At 36.7% G+C, this 17,227-nt stretch overlaps 1 non-coding gene across 1 annotated transcript; it reads right to left on the reverse strand.

Annotated features, from left to right (window-relative positions):
- Positions 1-14,640: 14,640 nt before the first annotated feature.
- LOC111721384 lies at positions 14,641-14,801 on the reverse strand. The gene has a single exon (XR_002770614.1). It is a non-coding gene; the product is annotated as a U1 spliceosomal RNA (small nuclear RNA).
- Between the last annotated feature and the right edge of the window lie 2,426 nt (positions 14,802-17,227).

The raw sequence follows: 17,227 nt of genomic DNA on the forward strand, positions 1-17,227 counted from the left end.
ACAGCATGGGAAAGTCTGAGGGACAACATTTATGTGAAGGAAAAAAATAGAAAGAAACAGAGACAAGATTATAGTGGGAATGCATTATGGGTCATTGGGTCAAACAAAGATAAGAGATAATGAGTTCCTAACAAAGATCACAAAATTGGAACAGAGCCATCATAAATTTATGATGAGAAGTAGAGGTTGACTTTGACTTAATGAGTATTTACTGACCTGACTTTTGTATTGTCACTGGAAGCTAGAAGAAATCATGTGGCTGATGATTTTGTTTAACTCTGCCTCAATTAAATTGATTCACACCCAAGTCAAGACATCACCCATTATTTTATCAGTTCTCTTTGTAAATGAAGCATGGACAATATTTACTGTAGCTCTCTCTGTGTTAAAAGTTGAGTAGCTGATAAATTCTTAATTCCCATTGATATTTATTTTCTTTTAGAAAGTAGAGGAAGGGACAGAACTTTTCTGAAGGGGATCGTTTCTTTTCTTTAAAAAATTTGGACAATAAATAAAGTCTTAGGATCAGAGATAAAGCCAGAAGGAAAGGCAGAGGTCATCTATGTGACTCCTTTCACAGATGATGAAATCAAAATCCAAGAATATTAAAAGATTTGCCCAGGGTTACACAGGTAGTAAGTGGTTAGTAAAATGAAAATGATGGTAAGTTTAAGATGTAGTGACCATACCAAGGGAAAGATAATGGAAATGTAGGCAGAGTTAGATGTAGACTTTAGGCCATATTTCCTTTTTTTTAATAATAGCTTTTTATTTTCAAAATACATGAAAAGATAGTTTTCAACATTCACTTTTGCAAAACCATGTGTTCCAAATTTTTCTCCCTCAATTCTCCCACTCCTGACCCCTGGACAACAAGTAATCAAATATATGTTAAACATGTGCAATTTTTCTATACATATTTCTACATTGATCATGCTGCACAAGAAAAATCAGATCAAAAAGGGGAAAAAAGAAGAAAGAAAAAAGAAAGCAAACAACAAAAAAGGTGAAAACACTATGTTATGATCCACATTCAGTTCCTATAGTCTCTTTCTGGATGCAGATGACTCTCTCCATCGCAAGTCTATTAGAATTAGCCTGAATCAGTGCACTGTTAAAAAGATAGACCATTTTCTTAATTGTTGGTCTGTAACAAAATTTTTACTACTTCATAATATTCTAACTAACAATGGTTCTTTCTTTTTAAAAACCATAAAATTAAAATGAAACCCTCCTTTAGCTCCCATTTCTCTCTCTTACCCAGTCTCTTCCAATCATCTAAATTATATTTTATTTTCCTCCCATTCCTGAATCCTATTTTGTGGATCTCCGTCTCCTTTCTTCTCTCAGCCTTTCCACCTCTGTTTCTTTAGATGCTGAGAGATGCTAAGCTGAGACTAGGGTGCAAGCCATGAAAAGTCAACAGAGAGTTTAAATATATGACTGGGCTTTGATATAGTTTAGATCTAGATACATTGTCCTATATTTTTGATGAATAGTTTTCAAAGAGTTCCGAAATATAATAGGTCAAATCCTATAGCCTGAGTCTTTAAGACAGAAGTCAGACTAGGAGACTTAGAAGAGTTTCAAGAAAAAAAAAAATAGAGAGACCAAGTAACAGTGGTTCTATTACATAAAAAGGGAGATGTGACCAGGGGAGGCAATTTACCTCTGAACTCTGATTTTAAAAGGACATGAATAAGGAATGGAATTGAAGGCAGTGACTGAAGATGACTACCAAGTGGGACATGATCTTGTAAGAAGAGAATGAGGAGTGTACATGGGCTCAGAGATTTAGAGGAGGAAGGAAGCATAAACGTTATTTTGTCTAAAGTACAAGAGAGCGTGGCTGTAATGACTCCAAAAAAGCAATAACAACAATAGACAGCTTGGTTTTTAACTCCATTAGGAACAAAAGGAAGATCAAGGGATAGAAATATGATCCCAGACAAGGGAAAATAAATAGAATAGACTCAATAATTTTTACTGAGGAGATTGATCATCATAATAGGAGTCGGAACAAAATAGTAAATAGGAACTTAAAACCCAAGATCATAGCCTCATCTGTCTGGATTTCGGGAAAAACAAAACAACTTTAGAGGCCACCCTTTTATTTTGCAGATAAGGAAACTAAGACTCAGAGATATAAAGTCATTTGTCTAAGGTCACATATATAATACACATCAGAGAAGAGATGAGTGAAAAGATTACAAAACAGTAACCAAATGCTCTTCATAAGTCCAAGTATAGAGCATAGTAACTTGGGAGAAAGCTCATGAAGGAACTTTTAAAAATTCATTCATTAAAGTGAACCAACCTTTACAAACTCCATTTTCAAGTAATAATAAACATGCTTAACAGTTCTAGAACTGCACTTTCTTCCCAACAAATGTGTTAAGTACATAGTGAGAGGAACATTTCCCACATTTTACAGATGGGGAAACTGAAGCTTGGAAAGGTTAAATGAATTACCTACACTGATTGATTCAGCCAGGAAGTGTTGAAGCCAGGATTCTAAATAGGCCTTTCATGATTCAAGTCTACGATACTTCCCCATGCTCCATCTCATTCCTTTGGCCTTATTTGAACCATATCCTAGCAGCTTACTAATACCCAAATGAGACATAAGTAGATAGTATTAAAGGCATTCAGGCGTTGAGAGTAAATGAATCCCAAGAAGATGTGATTGCTGGACTATTTCCATCTATCTCTAAGGAATTATGGAGAATGGGAGAGGTATTTAAGGACTTGGAGATGGGGAAATGTTATTCAATTTTTTAAAGCAAAAAAAAAAATCTATTTCTTGGTGAAATTTTGGGCTTCGTTATTACAGTATGATTTGTGAGCACAAGCGAAGAAAGGCATTGCAATCGAGCATGGGTTCATTAGGAACAAGTCATTCCTTGTTCTTAATGAATCTTATTTCTGTTTTGATAGGGATACCAGTTGAATGGATCAGAGAATATGTGGAAAGAGTTTCATGGACAGCTTGAAATCCATACAAATGAGAAAGACACAGCCATCAGGGGCATTTCAGAACTTCCCAACTCTGGAGATGACAATAAAGTTTTGTTTATTAGTTTACAAGGTATTCCTTCCTGAAGATGACATTGTTCCCTAATAGAAAACAGGTGCTGCCTTGGTACTCTGTGACATTTTGTGTCTAAACTCCAACATTATACCAATGAAGCATCAATAGGAAGAACCACTTGTTTCTATTCACAATGACATACTAGCAATGAGTCCAACTTTATATTTCTAATACTGTTTGACATTAGGGGAAGCATCCCCAGGTTGGCAAGCCCTCACATGGACTGTGCTTTTGCAATAAGCTACTAATTGCCTCAACTTTGGTTCCTTTTGTCAAAGAAAAACATAGTAGGCATTGAGAATCATAGTAGGGTCTATAGTATGCTGGTAACTACCATAAACATAGATGCAGAACCCAGAATGACACTGTGTATACTAAGTCCACACTCTCCTTTTCTTATTCAAATATGTTTTTTTTTTGTTGTTTTGTTTTGTTTTGTTTTACTGAGGCAATTTGAGTCAAGTGACTCACAGCTAAGAAGTATTAAGTGTCTGAGGCCACATTTGAACTCAGATCTTCCTGACTTCAGGATTCTCTCTACCATCTAGCTGCCCCACTTACTCAAATATTTTTTATCTTTGATTCCTAATCAACTTGAAAAGAACTTTTTGTGTAATAGGTGATTAATTCAGTATTTGAATTTAACATATCAAAAATTCCCGAAGCCTTCCCAGAATTTTCTCTTCTTTTAATATCATCTTATTGTTTTTAAGGGATATTATGATGACAGTGATGATAATTGATGATGATAGTTTTTTTTATTTTATGCTTTTATATTGTGCTTTAAGGTTTGCAAAGCACTTTACAAATAATCTCATTTTATGCTCGCAGCAATATTGGGAACCATGAATTATTGTTATTCTCATTTTCAGATGAGAAAGACAAAGGCAAAATTACTTATCCAGGTCCGTGAGATCAATAAGTATCTAAAACCAGATTTGAACTCGACTTTCTTGATTCTGGGCTTAATGTTCTATCCTTGTACATCCTAAATAAAATTAAGGATCATTCTAGAGTTGGAACTATCAAGCCATATAAGAAGAACCAAGTAAATGAAGACTGTCTATTGTCTAGACTCTGAGATATAGGAGATTGGACAACTCAAAGACCTAAAATGTTAGTATCTATCTTAGATAGATCCCACACACCAACAATAAGGTAGAATTAGAATTTAATAGGAGAAAGTCAGTAAACTGAAGGCCTTTGGGAAATCAAATAGTGCTTTAAATGACCTCTCCACCCCTACTCCCACCTTCTCCCTGAAATGAAGGTCCTTATTTTTACCAGCAATATTCTTCTAATGATATTATATGACTACAAATCATGAAATATTATAGTCTCCAAAGGAAAAAAAAAGCTATGAGTCATCCAAACATCAATAACAGAAGCAATAAACTGCATTGTGTTATCAACAACAAATTGCACAAATGTAATGGCATTAAAAATGACAGCAGAAAGATATATGGCTGAAATTATAGATGGAGTGACCATGTAGTAAGAGTGAGAGCTAACTAGTGGACTTGTCTAGTGATGTAGTCCAGTAATATCTGTACAATGTTAAGAATTCTAGAGGAAGAATCACAGAATATTGGGTGGAACCCAACCCACCCACAGAATAATGGGTGGAATCAGGGGAGGATTTATGGAAGGTCACTGTTGTTGGGAGCTACACAGGAGAAGCAGTAAATTAGTAGTGATCTGAATTTATCCTTCCTTCTCAAAGAAGACCAAGACATCAGGGAGGTGATACCGTGACATGCAAGTGAATTGGATTTAAGTAAGGGAGGGCTAGGCAAGGTCACTTGCCTCACTTTCCCCTTCAGAACCATCTGGGTCTAGTGAAAAGATATAGATCAAGATGACTGGAGTTGACCCTTTATGAAATGGAAGATGTTGACCTTTTTAAATTAAGTCCTTCAAAAGGTCTCAGACAACCATTCAGTGATTAAAGCTAGGTAACAACTGAGCTAAAGCATCTCTCCTTTCACCTAGTCTAAAAAAAAAGAATCTAAATATATAAATAAATTAATCTGAGAAGGAAGACCCTCAGGTTTCTGGTCAAAGCAGAAATAACCGCTGTTTATATTCAACCTGAGTCAATCAGGACCCAAAAAAATGCCCAATTCATACATCTGCATTGTTGAAGGAAGCCCTCACATGCATGAAATCATAAATCCATTAAAACATGAATAATAATGCTAGGTGTTCATAATTTATTATTAATATATCTTACAACTAACAAATATTAATATTGCCATTATAGCCCTTTAAGTGTTAAAAAGCACTTTACAAATATTTTCTCATTTGATCTTCATAATACCCCAGAGAGGTAGATGATATTATCAATCTCATTTGTAGTAAAATAAATGGAAAGAGACAGATATTAAGGGGCTTGTCCAGAGTCACCCAGCTAGTAAGTGAGACTGAATTTGAACCCAGGTCTTCAACATTCTATCAATTGCACCACTTAGCTGCCTCTGGAGTAAGAGAACCCCACCAGGTTGCCTAGATCACTCAAAAGGAGGATCTCTAACAACAAATGAAACATTTCAGAGGTGAAATAAATTTTGTATTGGAAGCACTGGATTTGCAGTGCCCTTCTCTCTAGGATGATCATTTAGACCCGTACAGTTACATGATCAATAATTTGCTGTCTATAAATCTGAGCAATGTCAAGTTTGGCAAAGGCCATCTTCCAGCAAGAATATCAATGTGTCAGCTGCCTACGGGAATCAGGATTCTGATTTAGTGCTCATTCTGAAGAAACAGGATGGGAGGTTGGGACGTGGGGAGTGGGATGGGAACTGGAATTTGGGAAGAGATCTTTAACAAGGGGGAACGTAAACAGAGATGGCCACAAAAGAGCTAGTCATGATGGGAACCTTGGGATGGTAAATTTTATAAGAATGGGAGATTAGGAGGAGCCATTTTTATTGGTACAAAATGCTTTAGATGTCCGTGTTTTACTCATGGGGTGCTTTCTTCTACCAATGATCACTTGTGTGAAGTGTTTATTCAGCCACCTCCCGTGATCTTCAAGGTGGCCCAAAGTTTTGAGAGATTGTGTGATGGCTGCGGGAGGGTGTTGCTGCTGACAGAGGGGAGCTGTGCACCTGCCTTTAGGGATTTGTTAGATGACATGTCGCAGGATCACCTTGTATAGAGAGTTCATTATGAAGCCTTCCAGGAGAGCCTCCTGAGTAAACTAGATTTGACATCCATAATGGCCAAAGACAAGGCCCTAGCCGGTGAGACCAAATCACTACATGTCACAGAAATTAAAGGAGCAGCTTCTAATAAAAATACTGTCCATAATATACAGGCAGAGAGTCATCACCGGCAGAGTCAGCAGAACACTGAACATTCACTGTAAGCAAGTGATTCTCCTTCTTTAGGCTTCATTTTGTCATCTGTGAAATGACAGAATTGGATCAGATGCTCTCTAATGTCTCTTATGGGACAGCTAGTCATTCAGTGGATAGAATAAGAAGCTTGGAATGGGGAAGACCCATATTTATGAGTTCAAATCCAGCCTGAGATACTTAGTGGCTGTGTGACCTGGGTAAGCCACTGAACCTTGTTGTCTCAGTTCCTGATCTGTAAAATAAACTGGAAAAGGAAATGGCAATCTGTTCCAGTATCTTCGCCGATGAAATTCCAAATGGGATCATGAGGAGTTGGCTATAAATGAACAACAAAAAACAAGAATGAGGTCTCTTCTAGCTCTATGTTCTGAAGTCTGATGGATTTTTACAGAGTTCATTTTTCTCATAATTTCAAGGGTTTCTAAAGAAGTCATTGATTTCATAGCACTAAAACCCACTGAAAACATACACTGTGTTCTCTATGGCTCTCTGTGTGTTTTTCCCATAAAATTGGGAATATCTAGAGGAAGTTTGTGTGTATCATGATCTAGCCATTCCATCAATTCTATTGAAATCTATGAATTCTATTGAAATCTAAGAAGGCTTTTGTACTAAGGAAAACAATGGAAGAGAAGAAACTGCTAATCACATTATCCTTGAGGCAAATACTTATACCAAGAGCACAATTCATACTAAAATCTAAGAAAAAGGTGAATCTTTCTGAATAAAAAAAAATCATAAATGATCATTGAAGGAGAAACAATATATTGTACCTAAAGTCAGTCAAACCATTGAGGCTTCTGTTGAAAAAATTGACATTACTCATATTTATCAATGTCTGGTTTACTCAAGCAACTTTAGAAAAAAAAACATTAAAGACACTGACTTCATAAAGGAACTTCTCTTATCTTTAGGGAGTGGAACATGATTCCTCTCATTGAACAGATGCATTAAAATTTACCAAAAACATACATCTCTAACTTTTAGGGGGAAAAGGTTATAACTCTAAGATCATGATACTAACTTCTCTTCTCCAAACTTATCAAAGCAATAGCATCTCATGGTTGTTGATGGTAACCAATGACTCTCTAAGAAGAGACTCTTTTAACATTTTTATCTAAAGTTCTGAGTTCCCAATATTGCCCTTCCCACCCTCCTATTCTATCCCCTCCCTGTTAGGTAATCAGAAATGGGTTATACATGTGCAGTTATGTAAAACATTTCCATGTTAGTCATTTTATACAAGAAAACTCAAATAAAAAATGAAAGAAATAAAATGAAAATAGCATATTTTAGCTTCTATTGAGTTAATAATATCAGTCTTTTCTCTGGAGGGAAATAATATGTGTCATCACTAGTCCTTTTGGGTTTTCTTGGATCATTGTATTGTAGAAAATACCCAAATTATTCATAGTCTTTCATTGAGCAATATTGCTGTTACAATTTACACTATTCTGGTACCATTCTCTTCACTATGCATCAGTTAATATAAATCTTTCCAAGTTTTTCTGAAACCATCCTGCTTGTCATTTCTTATAGTATAATAATATTCCATTACAATCATATACAATATTTTATCTAGCCATTGTCCAGTTGATGGACACCCCTTTGATTTTTCACTTCTTAGCCACAACAAAAAGAGCTGCTATAAATATGTTTTGTACAAATGAGACATTTCCCCTTTTTCAGATGGCTTTGGTATATAGATCTAGCAGTGATATTGTTGAATCAAAGGATATGAACAGTTTTATGGCCCTTTGGGCACAGTTCCAAATTCTAGCCTGGAATTTTCAGTGCCTACTTTCTCATTCCACAACCTTCAGCCAATTTAACCTTTTGCTTAGCATAATATTTTCCAAGGGCCATTACGATTTTGAATCCTATGATCCCTAGGCTGTTGATTTCCTTCCTGAAAGTTAAAACTCATTACAAAGATCGGTGGTAACAATCAGAAGTTTACTTTTTACCAAGTCCCAAATTCATGGAAAGTCTTAAGTTGGTCTCCGGCAAAGGTCAGTGAGGAATCTTATTTTGGCATGTGTTCAGGACTAACACACTCAGAGGTATGATACAAATTTATTCAGAGCTCTCTAATTTATTTCCTTTAAGATAGAAGCCAAGTCTCTCTACATAAAAATACCAGCCTGCTGGCTAAGTAATATCAAAACTTTAGTGACCCCCAAATAACTATTTTTATACAAGATTTACTCATGTTCCATGGAAGAGGCTCATTGCTTGATCTCTAAGAGTAACAAGAATCATGGGTATTTAGTTTTAACATATCACTTCCTTTTTGCCATCAAAAAGTAAGTCATATCTCAATGGATGAGTTTTTAATTTTACTAACCTTTATCATTGCAATAAAATGGCACAGAACAGAATAATAAAAATTAACAATGCACAGTATGTTAGGTCATTTAAAGAGAATAAAATCAGTACCTTTCACCCAAATGACCCCTACCATCAATAGAAAACAATCAATATAGAAAATACTTGTTTATACCTTAATCCAAGCTGATAGTGTAGAGAGATCTATCTCCTAGACTAACTCAGACTTTATCCTAGATACATGAGTTCCTCAGAATTGTTTTAAATTTCCTCAATAGAGTGCTGATTTAGGAGAGTTGTTGTATATCTCTGGACTTCTAGTTTGTTTGCCTAGTATTTTATTTTCTTTTGAAGGAAGAAAGAAAATGATTGAAACTGGGACAAGGGAAGCTCTTTTTACATTTCAGAATGTTGGTAAAAAAAATATGTTGTGTTGGAGTAATGATTTCCTTTTCACGGGGGACTTTTGTCATAAGTCTTTCTATCCCTAGGTTTTTCACCTCACTTTCTATCCCCTTTCTTACCCCATTTAGATTCCTCTAGGCTATTGGTTAAATAGAAGCCCACAGGCAGGAATACCTCTGCAGGTTTCTCAAGAAAAAAAAAATGAAAAACTGCAACAGAACCAATGTCAGCTGCAGGGCTCAAAAGCATATGTTGCTTCTTCAGTACAAAGTCACTTTAAACCCCTTGGTCCCCTGTTTCCCCTCCTCAGGAGGAATCAAACCAAACAGTGAACAGCCGACATTGTCAAGACCTGGGAACTTGTTGTAAGAATAACTAGTTCTTGACATCTGAAATTACTCTGGTTCAGTTATTTCTTGATCTTTCATTTTAAATCTGTACCCGATAAATCAAAATATGATCATGAGAAAGTACATAATTGGGTTCAGGGCTCACGACGGGGGTTCCAGAGATAAGAAGCACTTCAAAAGATTACTTGTCTGTGATAGGAAGACCTTGAGTAACCAGGATGCTTAGGAATGGGAAACTGTGGCAAATTAAGCTGAGAGTAAACCAGAAAATTGGTCTGTGCTTCATAGCTGCCACACCTCCCAGTTCAAATGTTAGGGAAATTTGACAGAAGGAAAATCAGGCTCTGTCTACTCAGGAAAGATTCTATTTCTCGAGCAAAAATACCTGGAGGAGGCATCTATCAAAATGCTTTGAAAGAGCCCAGGAAAAGCCATGGGCTTCTTGCAACATGTCCAACAGAACGAGCTTTCGCCCAGCTAAGGTAGAGAAAGATTATGTGTCTGACATGGCAAAACATTGTTTGGGTAAGAAATGGCTGAGCCCATGCACCCAAACCATGGCAATTGTGGCCAATAGCAGTAATCCAGTTGGGTTATTTGTCTGTACTTTACCAGGGAAGGCTATTTTGTTTTGTATTAAGGTTAAATAATGAACAAATGAGAAGCAAAGAGTGTGTCCAAACTTATCAAAGTAATTGCCACATACTGCAGCATAGGTATACCATCCCCTATTGACATTTGTAAGAGTCACTATGGCTCTCCCAAACTGTACATTTAGATGTTCATTTTGGAAGTACTGTCTAATCTATGTAATTCCTGGGAAAATGAGGATTTCTCAAAACCCATTAGTGTTTGTGTAAGCAAGTAATACAATGGGGAAAAAAAAAAAGTCATCACTGATGAAATTTGCACTAGATCAAGGCCAACTTGGTTCTTTCCTAGGAGAATGGTTCTGAAGTAGTCCCTAGTTTTCTTTTTCTTTCTCTTTCTTTCTTTCTTTTTTCTTTCTTTTTCTTTCTTTTGTTCTTTCTTCCTTCCTTCCTTCCTTCCTTTCTTTTTCTCTCTCTCTTTCTCTTTCTATTTTTCTATCAACATACATATGCATATATAAATGCTCAGAAAATCATCTTTTTGTTTATTTGTTTCAACTCTAGTTATTGAAAACTATTTCTAAAATGTATTAACATAATTTCCTGCCATAGTATTTAGAGTGAAATCAATTTAATTGGGTGACTTAATTGAAGAATTCAGTAAAAGCCATGACCTTGCAAATAAGCTTATCAGCACAGGCTTCTTGGTGCCTTCTTTATTCTGACTTTCACGGATTGACTTTTATTATATGTCCCAATATACATGAGGAACACCCAGAATCTACTTTAGAAGTAGTAGCCATGGTTTGAGTTCTCCTGTATAAGAACCATGTTTTGCTACACAATAGTAGATAAAGCTTGTTTCCAGATTTTACTAGTTACTCTGGCACCAGTCACTTAAATTCTTCAACCCTCAGATTCTTTGATTAAGATGATAGAGACTAGCAGTAGTGTTCCAGCCACTTTGTAGCATTGCTATAACAAAACCACTTTATAAGCCAGAAACACTGTATACAGTGTCCTGAGAGCAGTTCTAAGTTATAATAGCCATGGATATAACTAGCTATATCCATAACTGGATCTAACATATATTATACATATAATATATATATAATATTATAATATAATACATACATAAGTATAATATATGTATGTATATATATGTTTATACATATTTATAAATACACATATGTATATTTGTATATATATTTATGTGTATATGTATAATACATATATGTATATATGTATAATATATGTTAAATCCAGTTATATATATATATATATCTCAGGATTTGGGGAGACTCTCTTTAGTGGTGAATTATAGTAGTGTTCTTAAATAAGAACTCTAAATAAGAGACTCTTGTCTCTTTCAAAATGGAATATGGAAAAAACACATACACACAAATTAATTAAGGATTCTAGTTATTTGGGTTATACTCGGTTGCCGCTTACTTGTATGTAATTCACCCATTAAAAGCTTCTTAATTTTAGTCATCACCAATAGTTTTCTGAAGATAAGTTTAGGAGCTGAATGGGGAAATTGGTAACCCAGACAGAAAGAAGTTATGTCACAGTTCTCTTTTCCTCAAGTTTTGTAAACATTGGTGCATCTTGTTCTGTCAGAATGGCTGGGAAGATAAGATCATTGTTGCTATTGTGGTGGTGGTTCTTTGAGATGCAATGGGGCAGTGAATAATGGATCTTATGTCGGCTATTAGACTTGGTGTTGTTGAGTTGGCTGAAATCATGTGGCTTCACTAGCAGCCTGTTCAACTCCAAATAAGGTGTTAAAGTAATCTCATGGCTATTGAGAATTTCATTTCATTGACCCTTTTGGCAGTGTCATGAAGCCCATGAACCCCTTTTCAGAATCATATTTTTAAATGCATAAAATAAAAAGCATAGAATTACAAAAGAAACCAGTTATACCATCATACAATTATCAAAAAATTTCCAATGAGTCCATGGAATCCAGGTTAAAAAATCCACAATTGTACCTTGTCTTTGCAACTTAACTGGTCCTGGTGAATTTCTGGAGCCATCCAGGAGCACGTTGCTTCTCCACCCTCTGACAGCAGTCCCAATTCCCCAAAGCCTGGCCCAAGACCATCTCTCATTAAAGCTCTGTGAGTAGCCCTGCTGCAGCCATGAATCACACCCACAGAGCTTCACACAAGCTGGGTTTATTGAGTTGTATTAGAGGAGAATATATCTCTCAGGACCCCAGTGCCGTCAAAACAATCTGTCACTTTTAATTCTTCCTGTCACCTCATTAAGTATATAGCTATGCAGGCAGCAGAAACCATTTCCACAAACACACAACGCACACGCATTCCCCCCAAAATGCAACATTCCCACCCCTCATATTCCAATGCTGCCGTAAATATCAAGTCAGTGAAAGATTCATTGGGCAAACATATGTGCTTCAGTACTGTATATAACTAACAGAGCCAAAAGAGGATCTCCATGGGCACATAAAGCAATTAGAAATAACTGCGCCTCAGAGCAGGCGGCTATAATGCAAAGGTCAAGGCTATAAATACCAAGAGGCTGGCGTTAATGCCCCTTCCCCAACATGCCCCCCGAACACCCAATGACAAGAGTTCAGGATGCCGTGATTAATCTCAGAAATCTCGGAAATGATGCCGGGGCCCCTTCCTGGTGTCTCCTTTTCATCACCGGTTAATATTTTATGTGAATTACAGTGGAAAATTTTATCAAGGCCAAGGATGTGCCACGAGGCTGTATTTTACTCAATACAAAATATTTACCCTTTTCCATCCAATGTTAGTGAGGGAAACCTTGGCTAATCATCTGGAAAAATGAAAAGTCTGATTGTCGCCTCCCCCTCCCTTCCTTAGCTTGTTTGCACATTGTGGCGCCCGAAATTCATCTTCAATTCAAAGCCACAGAGGCTACATTTTGAGGACTTTGATAATTTTTGCAGGAACACACTGAGTGTGATAATAATGTTTATGCCTGAATGCAAAGAATATGCTGACAGATTAAAAAGGCATCTGCCTGTGTTGGTACATGTTCATTTTCATAATTTTTTTTAAAAATTACATTAGATCAGATAATGACCATATACTTTCCTCTACTTGCCCCCATGTCTCTGTATACACTCTCTCCCTCCGGAGCAGTTGTCAGATTTCAGAAGGGGAAGGAAATCTCTCTGAAGTTATTCCCAGAAACCACTGGTATCATGACTCCCCATCCACCAGCAGATCTGGCTTTCTTGTTGCTCCTCCTATAAGACCTTCCATCTTTCATCACTGTGTCCTTGCAAGTGCTATCCCTCGTGCCTGGAAAGTTCTGTTTATGCATCTTAGAATCTCTAGCTTCTAACAGACCTCCTGCATGAAATCTTTTCTCATCTCCTCCACCCGGCTGGTGTCTGCCCTTCAAAAAATTATTTTGTATTTGCTGTATGTATTTTGAGACAAAGAGGTAGTACAAGAGCTAGATTCAGAATCAGGGAATTTAAAATTAAAATCTTGCCTCAGATGCTTATTAGTTATGTGATTGTTTTCCTCAGTTTCCTCCTCTGTAAGACTGGGATAGTTATGACAACTACTTCATCAAGTTGTTTAAAGGATTAAATGAACATAGGAAAAGTGCTTTGTAAACCTTAAGGCATTGTTTTAATCCTAGCTACTGTTTTTTGTTATTATAATTATAATAATATGAATATGCTTCTCTTGTGTATACTTATATGTATACATGTTTTCCATCCTGAAGTCATGTAAGCTTTGGGAAGAGCAGAAACAGTTGCGTTTGATCTATGGTTGTCTAGCACAGGACCTGGCATATAACTGAGATTTATTGAGCAGTTGATATATGATGGTCAAGTTTCTGCTAAACAATCCAGTATAGAATCTAAACAGTTTCCAACTAAGGGACTCTTAGAGAGAAGGAAGTGTAGAAGCACTAAATGGGGTCCCACAAATTCATATGGGAATCCATGAATAAGAAAACATGTCTCTGTGGACTCAATAAGCAACATCTCCCCATATACTAATCATCAACAGTTTTGTAGCACTTTATGGTTTGAAATGAGCTTTATGTATATTGACTTATTTGAGCCTCAGGCTAGTCTTGTGATCTAGTTGCTATGGCTATTATTATCTCCATTTCACAGATGAGAAAATGGAGGTTCAGAGAAATTAAGGGATTTTCCCATCACATAGAAAATGACAGAAATAGACTTTTTACTCAGAACTTCCTGACTCCAAGTCTAACTCTCTTGCTACTATGTTACATTATCTGTCATGGATTTAGATTATTATTTTGCAAAGGAATATAGATACAGATATGTTAAATAAAATACAAATGCATTTAAAACATTAGAAGATTTAGTTCCTCCTTTTGTCATTGTTATGTTATTATCATATAATACATTCTGTATGTCATTATATATTATTTCAATCATTGGGTAGTGACTAATTTTCATCTTTAATTATGTGGGGCCTGAGCATTGCTTTTAATTTTATTATTATTATTATTAGTCACAGGAGAGTGTGAGCAGTGCTCCATTACCACAAATTATGTAGCTGAGTTTCCCCACCTTTGGAGAAATTACAGGGGTCAGCCCATCGAGAGAGCAATGAATAAGCATCGCCCTGAGGAAACTGCCTTCATGATCATGAAATCCCCCCTGCCAGGCAAGTGTCTGAGTATTGCTTTGAACTTTAAAAAAAAAAAGGTCCTCATCCTTGAAAGAGCTGGTTACCACTGTCCAAGTACAAACCAATCCTCCTCCTTCCGGGCCCCTGTGGACTGCTTCCCTATAGCTTCTCATTATTTGCACATGACAGAATTATAAAGTCATTTATTACCATTCAGGATGATTTTCAAAGAACCTACTCATGTCAACTGTGAATCTCCATGCAGTCACAAAGGGAAAATGCATATACCATTAGAAAGTGGAAATATGTAAGATAAGCACAAGAAAGAAGTCAGACTGATGTTTCCCTATTCCCTATAAAGTAAAATCTCAGCTAGATTCCCACCTAGACAGCTCCTCAAATACCCAGAGTGTGCCTGCAAATATGGCCCTGCATTGGGCTTACGTTAGCCAGCCCAGTGTCAGGGCCCTGAGTCCCCCAAGTAGGTTTTTCCCTTCAATTTCTGGCATTCCCAACCCCAAAGTCCTTTCTGCATTTTAGAAAGAATCATTTTGAAGGGAACCCCTTACTATGATGAAAGAAGCAACAGGGATCAAACAAAGACATCATGATGCAGAAATTGTACAGAGTGGGATGTCAGCTCAGGTTTGAAATCGATCCAGAAAGGGGAAACAGTCATTTTGCTTGCCTATTGTCAGGGAATGGACTTTGCCATGACTCTGTTGCAGCCTTGTTGAAAATTCCTGTTGTGATACAGCAATATCTATATCAATAAAAATGTTAAATTAAAACATATATGAAGGAAGGAAGGAAGGAAAGAAAGAAGGTAAGAAGAAAGGAAGGAAGGGAAGAAGGAAAGAGGGACATTAATAATAAAGGGAGGGAGGGAGGGAGGAAGGGAGGAAGGAAGTAGGGAAGGAAAAAAAGAAGGAAGGAAGGAAGGAAGGAAGGAAGGAAGGAAGGAAGGAAGGAAGGAGGGAAGGAAGGAAGGAAGGAAGGAAGGAAGGAAGAAAGAAAGAAAGAAAGAAAGAAAGAAAGAAAGAAAGAAAGAAAGAAAGAAAGAAAGAAAGAAAGAAAGAAAGAAAGAAAGAAAGACATAATGAAGGGAGGGAGGAAGGAAAGAATGAAGGAAGGAAAGAAGGAAGGGAAGGAAAGAGAAAGGAAGGAGGGAGGGATGGAGGGAGGGAGGGATGGAGAGAGGGAGGGATAAAGAGAGGGAGGGAGGGAGGAAAAGATGAAGGAAGGAAGGGAAAATAAAAAAGCACGAATGGAAAGAAAAAAGGGGAAAAAGAAGGAAAGGAGGTGATAACCTTTTAAGAAATGCAAAGAAATCATTGGGGTCTATCATATTCTGACCTCTAGATCTTACAGAAAAGAAAAAAAAAACCAGGACTGGCTCACCAAAATAATGATTCATGGTGTTTTATGTTTGGTAGATGTTCAGTCAACATTTATTTGAAAGAATTAACTATAATTTTTACATGAGAGACATTGAATTGAATGGACAGAATGCTTACTTGAATTCAGGACAACATAGGCTTCAGTTTCACTGGCACCTTATAGACCTTAAGCTCATAGACAATTCACTTACTTTCCTGTGCCTCAATTTTCTCATCTGCAAAATGAGAATAACAATAGTTCTAGCATCTATTTCACAACGTTTGTTTTTTTGATGCTCAATGGGGTTAACGTGCATAAAATGCTTCAGAGTGCTACATATATATCAGTTGTCAAACAATATGCACTCATTAATGCCTCCTGCATGCCGTGGGTTAAGAAATCAAGGATACATACCAAAATCAAAAGCTCCACCCTCAAGGAAATTATATTCTTTGAAAATACATAAACTATATATGAACTAAATAAAAGGTGATTTTGGAGAGGAGACAGTAGGGAATCAGAGAAGGTCTTGTGGAAGCAGCACTTGGACTGTACTTTGAGTCATTCAGTCAAAAAAAATTGTGAAGGACCTACTATGTCCAGACATTATGCTAAGTACATTGAAGGAAACTAAAGCTTCTAACAGAACAGCTAGATGGTGCAGTAAATAGAGTAGCAAACCTGCAGTCAAGAAGGTCTGGGTTCAAATCCAGCCTCAGACACTTACTAGTGACCCTGGACAAGTCACTTAATCCTGTTTGCCTCAGTTTCCTCATCTATAAAATGAAATGGAGAAGGAAATGACCAACCACTCTAGGATATTTGCCAGGAAAACCCCAAAAAGGATCATGAAGAATTGGACATAAATGAAACAACTTAACAAATGCTTCTGAGAGGCTGAGGAAAGGAGGATCTGCATGCGAGGCACAGGAGACAGCCTGCTCCAAAGTTCAGAGATGGAAGAAAGAAGGAAACACATGAAGAATAGCAAACAGGCCAATTCTGCTGAAGTGGAAAATATGTGAACGAAAATAATGTATAATAAGTCTGGAAAGGTAGTTTGGGGCCAGAATATAAAATGATTATTGTA

This window comes from Sarcophilus harrisii, chromosome 6 (genome assembly GCF_902635505.1).
Source record: "Sarcophilus harrisii chromosome 6, mSarHar1.11, whole genome shotgun sequence".
Classification (NCBI taxonomy): domain Eukaryota; kingdom Metazoa; phylum Chordata; class Mammalia; order Dasyuromorphia; family Dasyuridae; genus Sarcophilus; species Sarcophilus harrisii.